We start from the raw sequence: 21267 nt of genomic DNA on the forward strand, positions 1-21267 counted from the left end.
TGCAAGGTCTGGCTGCTTGTCTTCTCAGCCCTAGGAGCAAGGAAGACAAGCGACAATGCTATACATCAGAAACTGAGGCAGGCGGGGCGTCTGCTCCTGTGCTTCCACTGCCTGAGGCAGCTGCTTCTAATGGGTGGGCCGGCCAGCTCTGGCAACCATATTCTTTCCAGTGTTTATGGGGCCACTACCCTTCTCTCAGAAGTCATTTTAAGTTGTTGGGTGTAGGTGGAAGGTAGAACAAAATCTAAGATTCCTTTGAGGAGGTTGGAAAATATCCTACCCTGCAGGTGGTAAAATGAAGCCTATGAACAATTGCTCTCTGTTTCTTTCAGTTACCTCTCTTCTACAAGAAAGGTCAAGCCAAATGGCTTTTTCATCTCCTGGTATTTGTAGATAAGGACATGCTTAGCAATCTATCTCCCTCAAACATCAAGCAATATATTGAGGATGACACCTGCATTTATGCACTAAAGCCTCAAGGAGCAGCTACTTGACAAATACATTAGGCGCAATCCTTTGGCATTTTCTTTTGTAATTACCTGCCTTGAGAAAAGTGTGGATGACTTGATCCATGATAGGGCCATTTGCACTGTCATAATTACTTCTACTCTTCTTCACAGAAGAGACACGACGTTTGGGGGCATGGTGGTCCTCAGCCTGCTGCTGATATAAAAGTGCACTCAGTACGTCAACTCCCCATTCTGGCTTGGTTCTCCAAGGTTTTTGATTGGATACCTCAGTGCACAGGGCTTAATGCAGGGCCCACCAACTTTTGGGGGCTACAGGGCACCTTTCATAATGAGCCTTCATAAGGGAGCTGTTTCTAGAGGAAGATCTCTGAAGGTAGAGAGACTCTGTTTGCCATCAGGGGGTGGTAGGTTTCACTTATGGTGCCTCACCTCCAGCCCAAGGAACCTTCAGAAGGGAGTTGCTGCCACAGGTATAATGTGTATGGGTATTTTAATGAGCTAGATAGAGTGAAAGATTGAGTCATGGGTGTGTGCATGGACCTAACAGTGGACCTATCGGGGGTGGGGGCGCACCTATATTAGCCACTCACAAAGACAGGCTCTTTGCACCTCTCCTCTGAGATGTAGCTGTCCTCCTGTCAGAGCAGGGAGGTGACTGAGAGTTAATTGGAGGCTGAGCTGGCACTGCGGATATGGAGAAGCCAGTGTTGGCACAAGCAAACCTTGATGATCCAACCCACTCCAAAGAGTGCCTGCTTGCTTGCCTATTCCCAGGACTGCAGCCGCTTGCTGTGCTAAAGCTGGCCCTGCCCCACTCTTCATAAGGAAGGTACAGGGGGTGTGCCACTTGTTGGATCAGTGTATTAACTTGTGCATTATCTCAGTCGAAAGATGCTTCTTCTTCTTCTTCCAGCCAAACAAAAACACTTGAACAGTGTCAAAGAGGGTCATGGCTTGGGAAGGAGTAAGCCATGCAGAGAGTGTCTGGGGCAACCCAACCAGACGGCGTGGTATAAATAATAAAATTATTGTTACTATTATGGCCTGGGGGGAGTTCCTAGGGCTAGCTAGAGAGGCTTGGGTGGCTGCATTTGACCCCCAAGCCTGAGGTTTCCCACTGCTGGTTTAACTGGTGTGAGAATTTAATGTATATCTTTATTTCTGTTTGATGTGATATCATGCATGTGTTACTTCTGAGTTGTGACCTACCATGTACAATAAGAACATGGCAGGTTGGAAGTGGAACTGATTCAATGTGTACTTCTGTTTCCCCTACTGTTCCTAGGACTGGCTATCTGCACATAAAGGATACAGTCCTCTAGAAAATAAATATGAGATTCACCCACCTACCCCACACATGTGTGGTTTTGTTTTTGTTGTTGCTCCTATCATAATACTCGTAAGAGGGAAAATGAACAATGCAGTGATGGAATTTATGTATAGACTATCCAGTATGGACTGTGGAGGAGAAAGGTCAAATTATCACAGCAAGCCCACATAAGTGACTTCTCATTGTTGTATTTATATTTTCACACACTGTGGGGCTGCTGACAAAGGGCAAATGGAAGCCTAGAAGCAATAAATTCCACAGCACACAGCAGTGTGATGTTGGCTATTCATTCTGCTGCTAGCTAGCTTGGATTCTCTTTCTTTTTTAAAAAAATTATCTGTCATTCTGTCATTATGATCCCCCCCCCCATTGCAGCAAAGTGGAATGTATCTTATGCTACCCCCTAATATTTATCTCATCCCTTAAGGTGATCTCTTTATTTCACAGCAGCACCGATTCATGAAGAGAATAGAACTAAGAAAGGGTTGTTTTGTCCCTTCCAACTTCTCTCTGTGTAAATTGTTCAAGAATTTGGATTCATCTCTGAAATTAGGCGCTACTGGAGAGTCTCTAGTCAAGGATAAATCCATGTCCTCATGGAAGTTGACAGGCTGGTTCCCTTCAGCATAATCTGTAAGAGGGAAGGTGGATACTTGGCTGCACAAAACAAGTTCTGACCTGAGTAGCAGCTTAAGCTTCTTGAAATGGGGTCATGTAGACTGGAAGGTTTAATTAACAAAAATTAATTAGTCTGTTCTGCTAACATCATCATGGTTCTGGTTCTCTTATGTCAAAAACAGGCTTTCCACACCCTAGCTCTCCTCCTCTGAAACAAAGCTCCATTAAAAAGATTGTCGTAAAAGTATATGTGTATGAGAGAGACAGAGACTTCCGGAAACATGTTCTAAACTGTAAACAATACAAAATACTTGTGAAATGTCAGAAGAACTGTATGCATATAGGGATCTCTGCAATTTTCAGGGCAGGACTTGCTTAAATGAAATGGCAACAAACGTGTAGAAACTTTGTACTGCAAAAAAACAAACAAAGCCATTAAAGTTAGTTTAACTATAACTTGCAAGAAAAGAACAGGATACCAAGGGGTGTGGGTGTGTGTCAAACTATGGTTTATTAACTTTGGGTAGTACAAACCATGGTTTACTACATTCAGACAAGATGGGAAACTGTGGTTTGTCCCAAACCACAAATGGAAGCTTCACATTTCCTCCCCACGTGTGCAGAAAGTGGGAGGGAGTGTACATAAACATGAGACTCGCTCTAGGGTGTTCTCGCCACAATAAAATAAACCAAGGCTTGTTGTGACATTTGAATGCAGCCAATGTGTGACAGTGTCAGGGTGGAGCTTGGGAGGGTGTCACAGTTCAGTAATATAGCAAATGCACACTCCAGCTTGCTGCTGCCACACAGCTCTCTTCATAGTAAGAGCACACATAAGCACTGCACATACAGCTTTGGTTAAAATCCAAAGGAATCAATTTGCTTCACTCCAAGAACTGTTTTTGAAGCCCCAAACTGCTTGAAAAGCAAATTTATGGCTCTGGAAATCCTACTTCCAGACACCACCACCTCTGCCTGCTTCGGCAAGGTGGATTAACAGGAAGCCAAACTGTAGTTGAGCATGTAAGGCTACAATCCTAGGCATACTTAGTTGGGAGTAAATATCATTGAATTTAGCAGGTATTATTTCTGAGTAAATGTGCATAGGATAATTGATGTGCATTAGTGACTCAAGTGCAAATATACAGTCCTAGTAAATATTAATCCTAGATTGACTTGACCTGGTTTAATAATTTGCTCTGAGCATACCTTTCTGGAGATGATACAAGGTAGTCCTGTGAGGGAGCCAGTCACAGATGGATTGGTGTTCAGGTGGTTTTGCCTTTTAGTCCAAAATTTTACATGTTAACCTTATTATCTGTGATCTCTATGCTCTTTGTTCACTGAACATCACAGTAATAGGATCAGATCTCCCCCGTCACAGGGTACCTCTGTTCACACCACAGACATTGTGGCTATTATTTGCGCTGTGAAAGCTTTGAGAAATGCCTATGACTTCACTGAGTGTGATCCTTGCGGCATGGAATGGGGGGCAGAGTTTTAAATGCTTGTTATTAAAATGTGTATGTAGTAAAGCATGCCTCCTTCGATTTTCCTGTAGTAATTTTGCTTTCTTATATTGTCTGCTGCAAAAATAAACCGGGTCTTAAGTTGCTTACTAGAACGTCAGAATTGCCCATACTTGTCTGAGAGGGTAGGGCAGCTTAATCAAAGAGAAGTGATACAACAATGGATATTAAGTAGTTTAAATCTACATTTCAGACTGGCTGTCTGGACTACATAACCTCTTGGCCAAATGCCAGCAGAGTAAGAAATGCGCAAACTCACTCAAGGTGGCAGTCGTTTGATCAACACCACACAAAACAAGTAAGATTAACCACATCTATATCTCCATCTCCCTTCTGTGAGCTCAAACTGCAAGATAAAAGCGTATTTTGTATAGAATCATCCCAGAAGACGAATTTTGATTACTTTTGTATGGTAGAAAATTTCAGTTGTTAATCAAGCCAGCTGCTGCATGAACTGTTGGTTTTGCTTCTCTCTGTAACTGACTGAAAATACGACAGGAAGAGTGTGTTGAAGGTGTTCAAACACAGTGGTGTTATTATCCCAGTAATACGAAGCTGTGTCTGAGGTCTGACAGCTTTTTCTCTGTACAATGAAATTCCTGAGCATGCTAAGTTCATTGGACATGCAGTATTTCTTTTACAAAGGCACCAGGAAATGCCTGACACAAACATGGCTGCATTTTCTTTTTGCCATTCCAACCTTAACAGCTGAGGAACCCAAGAATTATCTATATATTCTGGGTAGGACCATGTGCACTTTGAGAAAATGTAAATGGCCAAATAACCGCCTGTTCTAGGAGTACACTATGTGGTTCCAATAATGGAATCTAAACAAGTAAGAACATATTCCTTTGCACATTTGCTCTAAACAAAAAGCTCAGACAGCTTTTTCAAAACCAGTGTTTCTAGTCAGAAACCATTCTGCCTGTGTGTTTGTGCTGTGATTCTATAGTCTTGTTGAATTATGTGGGGCTTATTTTTGATTAACAATGAATAAGGTTGGTCTGTTAGCTTCTATGTGTGAATCAGCTGGAGTGGCAGCCTCTGTCCCGGGTCTTCTATTTTGAACGGTCGTTTGAAATACTGGTAGTTGTTTCCTATTGTTATAGCTGGGGTACCAGAGTCTGTTAATGAATACTAGAAACTAATAAAGGGTAGCATTTACATAATATTTAGGAAATGAAGGGAAAATACAACCTGCAGAACTGTACCAAGTTCCTGGGTTAGCATATGCAGACCAGCCTGGCTGGGCTAGCTTAGTGCAGACATTGTGGGGCGATAGGGGGCCAAGCACTGATCCATTAAGGGCATTGGCAATGCAAAAGAACTGTCCTCTCCGAGGAGTGGACAGTGATAGGAGAATTGACAGGTTGCCAAGGTGATGAGGGGGCATGATGTCACAGGAAAATTTGTTCTTTTTGAAATCTAAAGGTTTGCTGGGAAGGAATGGGGCAGAGTTCTGTGAGCTGTTGTGGAGGTGAGAAGCAGGAACAAAGAGATGACATGCAGGATGGCTCTGAATCCAATCCTGGGGGGCAGGGAAGGACAAGCTGCACCTGAGATGAGAATGCTGTAAACTCTGCACTCCCTTCATCTACACTCAGGGTGTACATATGCATTAATAAACCATTTTTCAAAGACTCCGCCATGCTTTATTTCTCCACAAAGAGACAAAGACCATGGCTGAGAGCCAGGACACCTGGATACTTGTTCACCGCTCGGCAGAAATTGGGGTGGCTAGTAACACTATTTTGAGCAGACTTCAGACTTCAAAGTGGGGTGTGTGTGTGAAAATAACTGAAACTGGGAGTTTTGTCCTATGTATAAATGTTAAGTTCTTGCAATACTTTTGTGTAACATATAAGCTGATTAGCAGATATATGAGTTATTCCTCTTGGGGATAAACTAGATGCAACATTAAATGTGCATAAGCATTTAACATGCTCAGGTTTTGTTCTTTAAATAGCAGCTGCTGAGGGGCAGACGAGGCTGACCAGGATTTGAACCATGGTGTGCAGGAGGCTTGAAACTCCCCCCTTCCCACACAAACATACCATGATCCCAATGAAAATCCCCCTTGAGATTTCCCCCCGGAGGACTTCCGGTCGGCGCCAGCGTTTAATGGCGGTCCTACCTCCGAGCTCCGGAGGAGGACTGCTTCGCGAGTTCGGGTCTGACCCACTACGGCGAGTGGGGGACCCCTAAAATCACAGGCGCGGAAGCCTGTGAACAAGGAGACTCGGTGGGCACCAGAAGCGCCCCCCTTACTGCGAAAGAGCCTTTTTAAAGGCTCCGGAACGGCATCGGGAGAGCGCGGAGCTGAGAGTCGCAACCCAGCTTGCGAAGCGAAGCCGCGTCGCCATGAACGGAGAGCGTCGATTCCTTCCTGTAAATTGAAATTGGACTGAAAAACCTGTGAGTAAGATTGAACGACTATTTGGAACTTTAAAATTTAAATCCGAAATTTGGCTGGAAACGGGGAAGGTTAAAATTAAGGAAGTCTGCCTTCCCCTGACTGCATGACAGACAAAGCAACGGAACTCTAAAGCTGCATCCCCATGAAAGTACTCCAGGATTGCTTAAGCCTGGCATTGGACATAAATCTCCCCTCTAGCAAGCAGGGCAGAGGGGGGGGAAAGTAACTTTATGAACCTGCATGATTTACTTAAAAGAGAAAAGTCTTCCACTGTCTTAATCTCCTGAAACGGACTGCCAAAATAAGATACCAGGGCTGTGAACTGACTTTAGAAACTTGTGGTAAAGTTACATAGTTGAAGTTCTGCTTGATACAAAGTTTTGGGACTTTGCTGCTACAATATATTGGACTGTGTTGACAGAGTAACTACTCAAAAAAAAAAGTGCTGCAGTATATATACTGAAGTTTCCTGGTTTCTTTGTTCTTTATTTTTCTGCTTCCTTCACTTGGACATTTTGTTTTGCTCCCCCTAGAGGGTTGAGAAGCAATAGTTGCAGAGCACGGATTAAGACAGTGGGATTTTCCATTAGGAAACTGTTCCTGTGGGAACGTCCTTGGGACATGAGCGGCCCAACAGATGAGATAACTACCAGAGCTAAAGCAAAACAACAGCAACAGCAACAAAAGAAAAGAGGCTCAATATCAAGTTTGACACCGACAGGAGCAGCTGGGCAAGAGAGAATGACAGCTACTTCCATGGAATCAATGACACAGGCGTTACTCAAGATAAATCAATCTTTAGAAACCTTGACAAAGCAGAGTACAGAAAATTCACAAAAATTAACAGAATTAACAGCGAGATTGGACTTGAATACGAAAAGTGTGACATCCAATACAGAATCTATAAACAAGTTGATTGAAGAAAACTCTGCAACACGTAAAATCGCAGAGGACGCCAGAAACATTGCTGGAGAGACACAGGAAAAATTAGAACCGATTGCTAAAAAAGTGTATGAACATGATGCGACCCTGTCTTTGATGGAATTACAGAGAAAGGAGAGAAACCTGAAATTAAGATTAGTTCCTGAAAGTGAAGGGGATAGCCTTGTGGAGTTCCTTACACAAGAGTTTTCTGACTTTTGGCAGGAAGATCTGCAGGAGGAAGAATTCAAGATTACAACAGCATTCAGATTGGGCAGGAGACAGAACAGAAAGACTCCGAGGGATTGTCTGATTACCTTCAGATCCAAGGAAGAAAGGGACAAAATATTGAAACTACATTACCAAAAGGCCTTGGAAATTGAAAATTCTCATATACAAATCTTTAAGGACATCCCTAAATACATTCTTGAGGTGAGAACCTTCTATAAAGACCTGGTCTACCTGCTGAAAAGGAACAACATACTTTTCGGGTGGGAGTTTCCACAAGGACTGTCCTTTAACTACAAGGGAAAGAAAGTCAAGATAAAGACAATACAGGACAAAGAGAAATTTTTGGAGAAAAACCACGAGGATTTACAAAAGGGAACGGTAGACCCAACTTCAGAGGTAAAAGGGGCGGTAGATATCTCGAATCTATCGTTTGGACTGAATCTACCAACAGAGGAAGAGCAGCAACTTGGTGCGATGGGAGGCGTAATTGATAAATAGCAAGATGGCCCTGCAATTCCTTAGTTGGAATTGTAATGGGCTAAACATGCCTTTGAAAAGACGGCAAGTTTTTCATATTTTGAAAAGAGAACAATTGGATTTGATTTGTTTACAAGAAACCCATGTGACCAGGATACACAGGAAATTACTTATAAACAAAAGATTAGGACAAGAATTTATTTCATCGGACAAAGTCAAGAAAAGAGGAGTGGTGATCTATGCAAAAGAGAAATTGGCCCCAAAAATGATGTTTAAAGATGAACAAGGAAGATATTTGGCAATTGAAACACAAATACAAGGAGAAAAATTACTAGTTGTTGGAATTTATGCACCAAATGAAGGGAAGGTGGAATTCTTTAAGAAGCTGCATGAAACTCTGATGGACTACTTGGATTATAATGTAGTAATTATGGGAGACATGAACGGTGTGGTTTCTAGGTTTCTACAAATATGGACAAGGCACAAAGACAGACAATCTCCAAGGAAGGGAGACTTCCGAAGACCTTCTTTGAAATGACTGAAAATATGGACTTGATAGATATTTGGAGAACAAGGAACCCTCTCGAAAGAGAGGGAACCTTCTTCTCTCAAGCAATGATGACCTGGACCAGAATTGACCAAATCTGGATTACTAGTGGATTGGCCTCAAAGATTAAGAAGATAGAAATCTGCCCAAAGACCTGCTCTGACCATAACGCCGTGAAGATGGAAATGAAACCTACAACAACTGGTCAATTTAGGTGGAGGATGAATGACACCCTATTTCGAGATGAGGAGATCTACAGAAAGGCCCAAAAAACCTTAAAGGACTATTTTGAACTAAACCTAAGAACTGATGTGGAAAAAAGAGTGATTTGGGACGCAAGTAAAGCTGTGATGTGAGGATTTCTAATTCAACAAAACTCAGTAAAAAAGAGAAAGCAAAATGAGAAGAAGGAAAAGATCTTGGAAAAGATAAAAGAAGGAGAGAAGAAATTGAGATCAAAACCAAAGTCCCAGGAGATCTTGAGAGAGATTAAGTTACATCAGACACAATACATGGAATTGATGAATCAAGAGATTGAGTGGAAGATAAAGCAAATGAGACAAAAGACATTTGAATCTGCGGATAAATGTGGTAAACTTCTGGCTTGGCAATTGAAGAAAAGACAGAAATTAAATACAGTTACAAACCTAGAAGTGGATGGAAAGAACATATCTAGGCCCAATGAGATCAGAAATTGCTTTTTGAGTTATTTTAAAAGATTATATTCACAAGGACCGCAGAAGGAAGAGGATATAGAGGAATTTCTTTAAAAATATGGATTACAAAAAATCTCTCATCAAAGCAAGGTGGATCTAAATCAGAGAATAACAGAACAAGAGATAGAGGGTGCCATTCAGAACATGCAACTGGGCAAATCTCCAGGACCAGATGGACTGACTTCCAGATACTACAAAGCTTTAAAGGAGTGGTTGGTACAACCATTAAAGGAAGTCTGTAATGAGATCTTAGAGGGGAAAAAGGCGCCAGAATCGTGGAAGGAAGCTTATATTACACTCATACCAAAGACAGAGACTGAAAAGACTCAGCTTAAGAACTACCACCCGATATCATTACTTAATGTGGATTACAAAATCTTTGCAGACATTTTGGCAAAAAGATTGAAAAGAGTGTTGATGGAGAAGATTCATAAGGACCAAGCTGGCTTTCTCCCAAAAAGGCACTTATCAGACAATGTGAGGAATATAATAGACATTTTGGAACTACTGGAGGTGAATATAAATACTAAAGCAGTGTTGATATTTGTGGACGCGGAGAAGGCCTTTGACAATATTTCTTGGAGTTTTATGAAGAAGAATCTCCATGGGATGGGGGTAGGCCAAGGATTTGAGAATGGTATAGGTGCGATATTTTCCGAACAAAAAGCGAAATTGATTGTAAATAACGTGGTAACTGAAGAATTTAAGATAGAAAAAGGGACACGACAAGGGTGCCCAATTTCCCCATTGCTTTTTATATCAGTCCTGGTGGTTTTGCTAAGTATGATTAGAGATGACCAGCAAGTTAAGGGTGTACAGGTCGGGGCAAAACACTACAAGTTAAGAGCTTTTGCAGATGATTTGGTACTCACTTTACAAGAGCCAGAGACTAGTACAAAAAGGGTGTTGGAAATAATTCAAGAATTTGGTCAGGTGGCTGGATTCAAATTGAATAAACAAAAGACTAAAGTTTTGGAGAAAAACTTAACAGTTATGGAGAGGGAGAAATTCCAGAATGAAACAGGCTTGACAGTGGTTAAGAAGGTGAAATACCTAGGGGTTTATTTGACATCTAAAAATCTGAACTTGTATAAAGACAATTATGAAAAATGTTGGTCAGAAATTAAAAAAGATCTAGAAATATGGTCAAATTTGAAATTGTCAATGTTAGGTCGAATTGCAGTTATTAAGATGAATGTATTGCCTAGAATGTTATTTTTGTTCCAAACTTTGCAGATCCTTGACAAGATGGATTGTTTCAAGAGGTGGCAGAAAGACATTTCAAAATTTGTCTGGCAGGGCAAAAAGCCCAGAATAAAATTCAAAATATTGACAGATGCAAAAGAAAGAGGGGGATTTGCCCTGTCGGACTTAAAATTGTATTATGAAGCAGCAGCGTTTTGCTGGCTGAAAGAGTGGATGCTCCTCGAGAATACAGATATCTTGGACTTGGAAGGTTTTAACAATGCATTTGGTTGGCATGCATATTTGTGGTATGACAAAATCAAGGTGCAAAGGACCTTTAAAAATCATATTGTTAGAAAAGCTTTATATAATGTTTGGATAAGATACAAAGATCTGTTGGAAAACAAAACCCCTAGATGGTTGTCACCCTTGGAGGCTAAAGCACTGAAAAAGCTCAATATGGAGGCCGGATGGCCAAAGTATTGGGAAATTTTGGAACAAGATGGAGATAAATTGAAGCTACAGAGTCATGAAAAATTGAAACCCAAGGTACGAGATTGGCTCCATTATTATCAAATAATGGAGGTGTACAAACAAGATAGGAAAATTGGCTTCCAGGTGGAGAAATCAAAATTAGAAACTGAACTGTTAGAACCCAATACTAAGAACTTATCAAGAATGTATAATTTGCTGCTGAAATGGAACACACAAGATGAAACAGTTAAATCAGCTATGATTAAGTGGGCACAGGACATTGGTCATAACATTATGTTTGCTGACTGGGAATGGTTGTGGAACACCGGGATAAAATTTACGGCATGTAATGCCTTAAAGGAAAATATTATGAAAATGATCTATAGGTGGTACATGACCCCAGTCAAGCTAGCAAAGATTTACCATTTGCCTGACAATAAGTGTTGGAAATGTAAAGAATCTGAAGGTACTTTTTACCACCTCTGGTGGACGTGCCCAAAGATTAAGGCCTTCTGGGAAATGATATATAATGAAATGAAAAAGGTACTTAAATGTACTTTCCCTAAGAAACCAGAGGCCTTTCTCTTGGGCATTGTCGGCCAATTGGTGTTAAAGAGAGATAGAAACTTTTTTATGTACGCCACTACAGCAGCAAGAATACTCATCGCAAAGTATTGGAAGACACAAGATCTACCCACTCTGGAAGAATGGCAGATGAAAGTGATGGACTACATGACATTGGCTGAGATGACTGGCAGAATCCGTGACCAGGGAAAGGAGACGGCGGAAGAAGAATGGAAGAAATTTAAAATCTATCTAAAGAACTATTATAAAGTTGATGAATGTTAAAATGCCGAGTTTTTGAGAAAGAAAGGGTTACAGCGATATAAGATTAGATTGAAGGAAAGATCAGGAAGACATATGCTTGATAGAATTATTTAGAAGTTGCTGAAAAATTTTGGACATTGGGATGCAGAAAGGGGAGGTATGGGGGAGTCTGAGAAACGAGGTTTATGAAAAAAAGGTTATGAAATTATACGTGTTTGTGTGTCTTTTTATATGTTTGTATTGTTTAAAAATTTTTTGTAAAACCAATAAAAAATTTATATAAAAAAAAGAGATTTCCCCCCGGAGGAATGTTTCCACAGGAGTCAAAGAACACTTTCCAAATGGGGATAATAACAGTTTTAGGGGAGATTTTCATTGGGATGTGGGAGGATTAACATTCCCCTTAGAACACACCAAGGCCCTGATTCTGATTGTTCGCTACACCCAGCTGCTATTTAAAGAACAACAATCTGATGCATTATTATCATGAAGTCTAGTTTGGCCCTTCGATAAGTTGCCCATTATATTAATAACTGGAGTAGTTCCAGAACACCAACTTTTATTAATCCAAGGGATAAAATCCAATAGGAGCTTAAATTTTATGAAAGTGTGTGTGTGTGTGTGTGTGTGTGTGAGAGAGAGAGAGAGAGAGAGAGAGAGAGAGAGAGAGAGTCATATAAATATATGAATAAGCTAAAATATTTATCAGTGTTTGTATAAATGGCAGGCAGGTTACCATGCTTCTGTTTTTTTCCATGTTGGCATATTGTGGCTGTCAATGGTTTATCTGAAATAAGACTAACTGAATTCATTGTTCTGAAAGCACCTGAGGATTAAGATGATCTCCTGTGGTTTTAGCATCTGTGCATCCAATGGGAGATAGAGGAGCACATACTCGTAATGTGTAATCGAGTAATGGAAAAAGGGATTAAGAAACAATAGCTGTCCTTTGTAACCAATTATTGGCTACACTGTTAATTCTCACTCTTTTTCCAAGTAGGATGTTGTCAGCATTGAGTCAAATGTGCATGAGACAGGATTCATGCTGGTTTATTGTAATAGGCGACATTTCCTCATTTTCACACTCCATCCCCCTTAATATGAACCGATGAGTAGATTTCTTTTTCTTTGTTTATACCTCCCGCTTTCTAATAGCACACTGTATATTTTATGATCAGGAAAGTCCAGTGTTTTTGACAGGCAGAATAAACACACCCATATCCTGAGCCTGAACATACCTACAAGGAAGTAAATGCCATGAATTACTGGGAATTACTTGTACTGGTGTACAAGTGAATAGGTTTAGGACTGAGGCATGTCTACATAATTACTGGCCGCCTCCTATATTGCAGGGATAGCCAATGTAGTGCCTTCCAGACACTGCTGGCCTACAATTCCCATCAACTCTACTCAGCAAGGCCAGGGATGATGGGAATTGTAGTCCACTAACATCTCAAGGGCACTCCTGATTTACTGTGTTGTAACAGCAGCATGTAGGATTCTGGTGATCCCAGCCCTTGTGCTGATGCTGATTCCATAAGTATTGTGTTATACTTCCCTTTCTGACCCATATGTAGGGGCCATACCTCAGCGAGTTTCTAATTTTTCTTTCTTTTGTTCGGAACATCCCGATGTATTCTAAATGGTTTGAATGTGTTTCCTTTCTGTGCTTTTCTCTTCTTAACTGTTTTCCATGCTTCTGCACTGCCCATGCGTGCCAGAAATAAACAGCTAATTGCATTATCACTTTATGGGGCTATATTGTTGAAAGAAATGGTCACCAGTGGTGTGATTCTCATTAAGTATTTCAATCTCCTATCCAAGTACGTTAATTTTCTAATAGCTAGGAACATCAGAGATATCAGCTCTCGAAAGCAACGAAAACCAGCAGCATTAGACTGAAAATGAAACTCTGTGCATTTTAGAAACAAAATGTAATGCTCAAGTTCTGCATTTTACACGTTTTTTTCAACAGCTAAATAATACTAACAACAAATGCCTGTCCCTCCCATTTATCTCTCCATCTCATTCCATAGCATTACTCTCTTGTTATTACAACCGTTTCTCAATGGCGCCATCTCAGATTTTAGTGAGAGAAGGGGAGAGATTTCAGGAGAAGGTGGGAAATTGTAGAGGAAGGATCAAAAGCTTGTTCTAGGGCATATCCAAGATAAATCTGTGGCGGCACATGGGGCGGCAGGGATTGCCCCCCCCCCCCATAATGCTGGTTGTGGTCGTACAGGGAAATAAAGATATACCAGGTGATATCAATCATTGGGATATGTAAGCAAGCTGTGTACAGGTAGTTTAAAATGGAATGGCTGTACCTGGCTCAGAACCCACATTTTCGAGCTGTGAATGTAATCCTTGAGAAAGATCTGAACTGCCAACCTGATAAACATGCACCTGGCCCCAAGATTTGGATCAGTTTTGATCAGCAAAAGTAAATTTACAGTCTAGAAATGGAAAATACACAGATTGGGGCAAGGATACTTATTTATAGAACTATTTTTTTTTAAGCTGGACTGTTGGAAACCTTATTACAGTACTGGTAACAGTAATATTTGCTTTGCTGGAGTATACAGTTGCCTTTTATTAGTAACACAAACGGGCCTCCTTTCAATCTCCCTGGAAAAATGAACCTACAGATGGCTGACATTTGTACTGTTTTGCTTTAACTTCTTTTCAACAAGTTAGAATAACGGAAGGAAAGTCAGAAAAAGAGGGCTTGCAGACTAAGGCCTTTTAAAACCTCTCTTTTCAACTGCCTCCCCACTCCTCTGCTATTATGAGAACTTTGCATCGTTATAAATATACAGGAGAAAATATAATTTGTGATGAATGAGCTGCCTGGCCATTGTAGGATTATGTTTGTATTTTGAAATGCTTGAATAAAATAGTGCTTTAAGCTTTATGTTCTAAAATGCCTTTATTCCTGCTGTAGCTGGGGCAGAAGGGAATCATTCTTATGAAACCTTGAAGAATCTAAGGAATAGTTAGTGAAAGCAGATTCCTAAATGCCAGTATGGTGTAGTGTATAGAGAATGTTGGACTTGGATCAGCAACATTTGTTTTTCAAGTCTCTACTAAGTCACAAAACTCACAGGGGACCTTTGGATGTCAGTATTCTTCAGCATAACCCAAAGACAAAATTGGGTGTGTATGGAATAATGTATACAATCCTTACTTAGGGAACTGAGAGACCCACCTTATTTCTTTTATTGTAAGTTGTTTTAAACTGGTTTTAATATAGTGTTTTAATTGTTGCAACCCTGAGCTGGGACCTTAAAAGTGAAGGGCAAGCAAATAATAATACAGATATGATTAGCAGTCATCTGAATCTGTGTGCGCACCATACATTTAAAGCATGACTTCACCCAAAGGATCCTGGGATAGTGAAAGTTCTAGCTTGAGGGAGGAAACTACTGTAGCCAGGATTCATTGGGTGGGGGGAGTCATGTGCTTTGAGAACCAGTGTGGTGTAGTGGTTAAGAGCAGTAGACTCATAATCTGGTGAACCGGGTTCGCGTCTCCGCTCCTCCACATGCAGCTGCTGGGTGACCTTGGGCCAGTCACACTTCTCTGAAGTCTCTCAGCCTCACTCACCTCACAGAGTGTTTGTTGTGGGGGAGGAAAGGAAAGGAGAATGTTAGCCACTTTGAGACTCCTTTGGGTAGTGATAAAGCAGGATATCAAATCCAAACTCCTCTTCTTCTTTAAGTGTGTGCTACAGATGCTGCCAAGGGCAAACCAATATGAATGCAGAGAACTACCCTTGACTTGTTCAACTTGCAGCTAATGTGCCCTTGTACAATTCAGACTTAAGTGGTATTCTCTGCTATCTGAAGCTTGCAGGGATATGATCATCATTCATTAGATCAGCATCAGAAAGGTCGGTGCTGGCAGAATTACAAACCAACTGAGACACCATCCCAGAACTCCAGCCAAGATCTGTTGGCTGGCCTTCTTGGTAGCTTCTTCGTTTATAATGGTTTGCTATGAATCTGGGGGCAGTAAGATTGAAGCAGCTGCAGTAGTTCCAGAACTGAGGATCAACTGTTAACACAACATTCCTTGAACCAGGGCTGCCAGTCTCCCTCCATATATGGTGGTTCTGTTCTTTTCCTCTGCTATTAGATGCATGGCATGATTTGGGGAAGGGTGTGTGGGAACCAAACCTGATATCCTGGGGAATATCCAGTGACAATCATACACAATTCAGTACATTTATTGTGCTAGACAATTATGCTATAAAACACCTAAACACAAACACAGTAATAACATAACAAGCGTCAATAATATAAAAGAAGAAAAAAATAGAAGTACCATCAGTATCTTAGTGTACCATCAGTACCTTAGTGTCTCAAATTTCAGAAGCATCCTGTGCGTTGCCAAAATCCGGCACCGCCGCCTCTCACCTTCTGTTAGACTTCATAGCTATGGCGCCTGCTGGGGTGCCCCAAAATTTTCGCGCCTGGTGAAACTGAACAGCTCACACTCTCCTCTATCTGCCTTTGGTACCATCAGCGAACTCAGCTTCAGATTAAACCTCAGAGTTCCCAAAACAATTTGCAGCAATATTATCTAACACTCTTTTTTATTTTTTTTGCAGCCAGTGCAAAAAAGATACACTTCACGTGTCACAAAGCTGTTAGTGTCACTCAAAAGAAATAGTACTGTTTCTTCCAAGGTGTTCCTGCTTCCACATGTCAAAAGACATTTCAGAAATCTCTCTTGGATTACTATATAAAGGACAGATTAACAGATAGTGAATAATATCTTCCACCTGAAATTGGCCACAAACACAGAATCTGCCATCATAAGTGACCTTGTTGCAGTGACCACCCAGAACTACAGTAGCACTTGAAATTTCAGCTCAGTGAAGGCATTTCTTAAGAGATCCATTCATTTCAATAGGTCTACTCGGAATGTGACTAATGTTGGCTATCACCCACTGTCCCTAACTTAAAAATGACCTCAAGAGCAGGCTGACATAAACACATTCCAGAAAACATCAAAAGGCATAGCAGGGAATCACCACACATCTATTGCCTGCCAAGAAACCTGAGAAACTTTTTCTCCAAGTAACAGCCAGATTTAAGTGTCCATTAAATCTGACCTGCTGTCAATTCCTTTTCTGATTTCCTCTGCCTTCAGTAATTAACGCCAAGACCCGGCAGAGTCTGGCATTCAAAATAAATCCACACACTGGCTAGTCGAAATTTGCAAGGGGTTCTCTGCTCAAAGTTTCCCATGTGACCCATCCCAAAGGAAGATTCCTCCCTGCAACAGTGTCATCTTGAAAGAAGAAGGCTAACGTGGTGATGGTGGTGGAATGGAGAGGGATTGTCCAGCAGTGGGAAGGGCACAAAGAGAAGTCTGCTCTTCTGGCCTTCATTAGGCCCGGAAGTCTTACTAACAAGAAATTCCCAGTGCAAATGTACCAGAGGTAAAGGCCCAGAAGCAGTTGCCATGGATCTGTGTTCCTGGAATTTCCAGTTAGTTGTTAGTTGACCAACCACCCCCCTTTGACTTTCCCCATTGCTACTGCTGAGGGTAGAGGTGATGGAGAAGTGAAACATTGTAGGGGAGATTTGGAATTGAGTTGAATTTCTTTGGAAAATCCTGGGCTTTTGTGTATGAGTTCTCAGTAATCTGCGAAGAACGAAAACCTGAAACAGCCCTTTTCTAAACTGGAAGTGTGGATGTGAAACTTCCCCTTGTTTACAGAGAAGATAGAATGAATTTTTATCTCTGTGTTTTCCTTTCTGCATTTCTGGACTATGGATGCCCCCTGTATAAAACCTTTCTTGATTTAGTGCTCATCCACACTTTTGCTCGATCCGTATTTTCATTGTATTGTGTCCCAATTAATTCCATCAAGTCTAAGAGCTTTTCCTGTTGCTCCATGGCTGTGCCTTGAGAAAATCCGATCTTACTCGCTGAGTCAGGTCTTATCAGATGCATGGAAAATCTGAAGAGAGATTTGCTTAACGGAGCTTCAATTCAGCGGGTAAAATCAGATTTCTGCAAGGCACAGCTGCAGAACAACAAGAAAAGCCCTCAGACCCAGGGGAATTAATCAGAACACAATGTGATCAAAATATGGGTCAAGCAAAAGTGTGGATGAGCTCTTATTTTAAATGCTCCCTAGAGTCAGTCAGGTCCAGCCTGAGATGTCTTGCTACCTGAGGCAATGGACCCGATGGCATCCTTCTCATTTCATGAACAGAAGCCAGCTAAATTGGCAGTTAGAAATACTTGTCCTGGAAGCCATGCATCTAATAAAATGTCAAAAAGGATGCTACCCTGCTCAAAGGATGCAGCTCATATCATTTTGAACTCAAGGTTATGACTTCTGCTAGTTTAAATGAATCTGGAGAGGCCTTCAGTGTGTGTTTTTCAGAAGGCCAACATTAAAAATTAAAATATAGGCTGCAATCCTATACCACTGATCTGGGGAGTATGTCCCATGGAATTCAGGGGTACTTACTTCTAAGTGGACATGCATTGGGTTCTGCTGTAAGGCTATGATTCTCTGTACACTTACATAAGAGTAATCCCCATTGAACTAGGTGAGACTTACTTCCAATACGTGTGTGTAGGACTGCACAGCGTTTCATAAACTATAACAGTAATAAGTAGTTATACTGTACTTTAAAAATGATGAATAAGTATGTGATGTTAGGTCATCATTGTATCAAGCTGTGTCTGTTTTTAAAGTACTGTATAGCACATTCAATTTGCTGTTTTCATGTTCTGTTGATGGGAACATGGCTAACAAGTTTAGGCTATGCCAATTCTGTGCTCTCAGACAGTTTGTGAAATGATAATGAAAATAACTATCTTCAGTATTCTTATTTACAGCAGTGGACAACCTGAATAGACTCTCACATGGCAGAGTTGCCTGTAACAGGGTGTGGCAAGACTTGGATTATGATGACCTTGTTGACATCTTTGTCCACCAGCTTAGAAAAACTGGATGGGGCTGTTGTATATATTGCGACAGAATATTTACTCAATCCTAAAAGTCTTATTGAGACAGTCCAGCGCCGTTTCCTTCAGTATTTTGCCACTTATGAAAATCATTGAAATAAGAAATTCTGTCTAAGAATGTTCAACTCTCATTAACTGACTGTTTTGCTTCTGTATTCAGAAAGGAATTTGATACAGAACTTCAAGGCAACCTGATAGAAAGGAGCAACTAATTGACTTGAGAGAGTCATCAATAATGAGGAATCGGCTACAGAATTTTCAACATCAGAAGGACTGATCTGGATGCGGTTACAAAGTGTATTGCAGATGTGAAAATCACTCCTGCTTCTTATAATGAAATAACACTGGAAGTGAAGATTCTTGGATCTTGGTGAGAGCGGATGACATCTACGTGTCATCACATCATTTGTTACTTTGTTAGTGGGGACGAAAATATAATTCAGGGGCATCTTGTTGAGTAGATTGCAAAGTGTTAGGAACAAAAAGTGGTGCATGGCCAGGATTTGTATGTTTGAAACTATATATTTATATAGCGCTATATTTTTAACAGAAGAGTGGAAGATAATTCATTCTTATAAATGTACATATGTACGTGCAGGTGTGGAGTTGAAGCAAAATATTAAGCACAACCTCAGGTGCCAGATGCGGCCTCTGAATCCAATTTTTCAATCCAGTGTGTCATATACATGGGATCAAAATACACAAGAAACGAAGAAGTGGCAAGTCTCCTACTGTATTTCAGATATTGCTATGGCAGGGTGGACTTCACATGTGTGCGCGCTTGACAATGGTGGTCTGTAGGCATACCCTTTATGAGTGTGGTGTGTCTATAGTTCACAGCCATGCGCCATATGGAATGTTGCTTTTATCTGCATATGCAAAGAAGGTATTGGAGAAGCATTCAGACAACCCAGCGATGGGTGCACTATAAATGCCTAAACGGATTAGGCAGAAGGGAAAAATAAAGCATGCCTCAACTGGCCCCAGGCAGCTTTTAAGATCTGCTGCTGGAATAGATGTATGGCACATGTCTGTGAAATGCCAGATTTAATGAGGTCGGGTAGTGTATACAGAGCAGACCTGTGGAGAAACAGGCAAGTCCAACCATCAAGACTTGAGTCGGAGATGAAATACTGCCTTTGGGGAAATGTCCACTGGACGAAGAATCTATGTGAGAGCCGATCAGAACAATGAGCTTATCCTATGACATCCTGAAACTGACAAATAGATGAGTTCACATGTGCATCAGTCTTTGAAATGCATTTTGCCCCAAGTGGTGGGATTTTTAGGCTGTTGTATTTTCTTGTCTCTCTGGAATAATACATGTTGTTTAATCACAAAGTTATTTTTCCACAATCCAAGTTGACTGTGCTGATAGGGTACTGTTTTCATATTGGGTGAGATACAGGTGCTTGTAATGAGATAACCCTGGACCCTTGTCTTCTCAATAATAATTCAACCTCTTTGGAGGAGATAAAATTGTATTTTGTTACCCACGTCTGGTTGCGTAAAATGCATTTTCCTCCCCTTTCCTGATCACCTGTGCACAGTCCTGAATAATCCACATATAAATTGAGAGCTTGGATGCCACCAGGGAGACCTGGCTATGAGTTACTGCCAGTGATGGGACAACTTCACCCGGCACATCTTAACTCATGGGCTGAACAAAATTGGGAGAGGTGCTCCTGACAAGTATTTACAGTATTTCAAGTATAGATCAAGGACACCAAAAAAAAGAACTACAATAAATAAGCAAGAGAACCAATATCTGCTTAATTGTGTGGCCTGGATGTATACATAGTTCACAACAATCAAATACTTTTTCACTCAGAGTAACTGGGTTACCATTATAGAATGCATATGCATGTGCCTGCATATTTTTATATTTTTTTTTGGAGTTTGCCTTGTGGTCAGTGAAAGTTTAATTGAGAACAAAGAGGTTGATATGGAAGAACATTGGCAGATGCTCTTGTAAAGCAGCCCTTTCAGCCTCAGGGCAGACTATGAATGTGCAGAATCACATTTAACATTTGAAGGTGGAGGAGAACTTCTTGGGTGTGTGTGTGAAAATGATGCTCAATTCATAACACAGATTCAGTATTCTGAACCACGTCATTATGGATTTCAGTGGCTTATCCACTGAAATCACTCCCTGCTGCTTTGGGTTGTAAGGAAACCATGAGCTATAACAGTATCAGTCTATACCTGGTCTCGCTATTGTCCCGTTCGTTCCTTTTAGAGTCTATCCAGAATTTCTGGTAGATCAGTATAGATAGAATTTATTTATTTATTTATTTATTTATTTAGTCAGTCAGTCAGTCATTTTAAATTTCCATCTTGTGTTGCTTTTCTCCTTTGCATCTTTTTGAATTTGTGCAAGCAAGTGCTAGTAATTTTCAATGGGCAAAGATTCATTCAGCTTGTCACATGAAAATAATTATGTGAGGTTATCTGAATCTACCTTTAGGTCTTCCAAAGCAATGCTCTTAAGCAGCTGAGCTATGCCAGACCTTGAGTAGACAGAGAGGC

At 40.8% G+C, this 21267-nt stretch overlaps 1 long non-coding RNA gene across 6 annotated transcripts in view; it reads left to right on the plus strand.

The window, feature by feature from the left end:
- LOC308596136 overlaps positions 1–20234 on the plus strand; it is a 134608-nt gene extending 114374 nt beyond the window's left edge. For 5 of the 6 annotated variants that reach the window (XR_014012341.1, XR_014012342.1, XR_014012344.1 and 2 more), the window contains 2 exons: positions 4141–4245; positions 18899–20234. This is a non-coding gene — a long non-coding RNA (uncharacterized lncRNA). The remainder of the gene's footprint in view (positions 1–4140; positions 4246–18898) is intronic. The other variant, XR_014012343.1, reaches the window with a different exon arrangement.
- The last annotated feature ends 1033 nt before the right edge of the window (positions 20235–21267 follow it).

Source organism: Podarcis bocagei, assembly GCF_964188305.1.
Source record: "Podarcis bocagei genome assembly, chromosome: 10".
NCBI lineage: Eukaryota > Metazoa > Chordata > Lepidosauria > Squamata > Lacertidae > Podarcis > Podarcis bocagei.